The sequence below is a fragment of the Corythoichthys intestinalis genome, chromosome 2, assembly GCF_030265065.1.
Source record: "Corythoichthys intestinalis isolate RoL2023-P3 chromosome 2, ASM3026506v1, whole genome shotgun sequence".
Classification (NCBI taxonomy): Eukaryota; Metazoa; Chordata; class Actinopteri; order Syngnathiformes; family Syngnathidae; genus Corythoichthys; species Corythoichthys intestinalis.
The window spans coordinates 39,006,152-39,008,055 of record NC_080396.1 but is presented as its reverse complement, the minus strand read 5'-3'; the positions used below and the strand labels follow the sequence as shown (position 1 = coordinate 39,008,055).

The 1,904-nt window shown below is 40.9% G+C and overlaps 1 long non-coding RNA gene across 1 annotated transcript; it reads left to right on the top strand.

Annotated features, from left to right (window-relative positions):
- The first annotated feature begins 448 nt into the window (after window positions 1-448).
- Window positions 449-1,904, top strand: LOC130930429 (uncharacterized). Its single transcript, XR_009067055.1, has 3 exons — window positions 449-827; window positions 988-1,521; window positions 1,788-1,904. It is a non-coding gene; the product is annotated as an uncharacterized LOC130930429 (long non-coding RNA).

Here is a 1,904-nt window from a genome sequence, read left to right as displayed (position 1 = left end):
AGCTTCAATCTGCCTTTTGTGCTCACCCAGGCGTAAATCGTCTTATTCCCGTCTGTGTATTTAAGCTCTCTTCTTCTGTTTAGTTCTTGTTGCATTATTGTAAATGGCATTGTCATGTTTGTTTGTGGTGCCCCCATTCCGCCTGTTTCTTGTAAGTGTATTCTTTAAACACTGTCTTTGGTTAACACTTAGACATTATTGTATTTCCTCTTTGGTCTCTGTTTTCGACTTTTTGAAAATTAAGCATTGTCAGTTCGCACCTGCTTCCTTGTCTGCCTTGCCTCCTTACTTCTTTGAATTTGGGTCCACATTACCTTGTCCCTCTGCTCGACCGCCCTGTACATGACAGATTGTATCTTTTTGACTTGCACACTACTCAAGCAAAACAAACAATGAAACAAACATGGACTGAAAGCTTCATTTGGTTTCAGGGTAGTAGCCTATCTGATGGACTACACTGTGTTACATTATCCACCTATCCATTTTCTGAAACATAGGACTGGTTGATATTCATTTACAGGGTACAAATTGACAAATAGCAATTCACACTTTTGCTTATAGACAAGTTTTCGAGGTACTTCCGCTTTACTTCCGTATTTCTGCCCACAACTTCCGTTTTCCACATTCTCTAACTAAAACAACAGTGGAGCTGGAGTGGCATCACTCATCAAAATCCCTCAAAAAAGACAATTTGGAAATACCGCTTCCATCAGCCATCATCATGACATGGGAGGACAACAGGTTCATGAAGGCAGATGTGGAACCAAGCCTGTGATACCACAAAGACCAGATGTTTATGTAGCCATGCTGCCGCTGTGTTACGGAAGGTATGTTCTTCCTATCCCTGCATTTTCAATAATAGTTTGCTCATGATTTTCTCAGTTGCTCATTTGTTTACGTTTTGTATATCGCTCTGTGGAGTTGATTTTTGTTGGATTAAAAGAATGAACTCAGTACGAGCAGTGAGTCTTTTTTGCCGCTGTCCAGGGTGCATGAGAGGAAAACCAGCGAAGAGAGCGTCAAGCTGGGGCTTTTCACGATTTGGAACCTACAGAAGTGATATGAAGAAACGCAGAGCACAAAAAGTCCCGCAGCTTCATTTATGTCGTGCAGAATCCATTTTTGGAGATTCCGTAGGTTCCTGTGGTTTGATTTTGCAGTTTTAACTTTGTCTATACACTGCTTCCACACTTCACATTGTTCTTTCTAACCTGGAAGTTCGTGGCCCAAAATGTCAAAGATGGCGCCGCCCATGTTTCGCCTAGGAAACTTGTCCGAGGCACTTCCGCATTTTTGCTCACGACTTCCGTTTTACATTTTTTCCATCCAAAAACAGGTGAAGCTGGAATAAAATTACTCATCAAAATCCCTCAAAAAAGACAATTTGGAAATACCGCATCCATCTGCCATCATTACAACATGGGAGGACAACATGTTCATGAAGGGAGATGTGGAACCAAGCCCGTGCCACCACAAAGACCGGGTGTTTATGTAGCCATGTTGCTGCTGGTCTTATAGAAGGTATGTTCTTCCTATCCCTACATGTTCATGTGTCAGGTGCTCAAAAAAATACTAAATCTAAAATCTTGCATAAGAAACAACCTGCTGTGTTTGATATTGTTATTACGATGGTGATTCTAATTATTATGTTTAATATTATTTACTATAACTACTGTACTGCTGTAGCTACAACACATGCTAACTGATGCTAGCCTGTTGCTAATCAGTACGTGTAGGATGGCACAATTATGTAAAGTGTTACATGTTTTTTGTTCGTTTGTTTACAGATGGAAAACGCTGTGAGGGACGTGAAGACAAATTGATGTGCCTCACAACAACACTAACTGTACGTTGATGGACATATATCGAGACTGTGCGTTCTACTTGGATGATGAAAGGCTCGA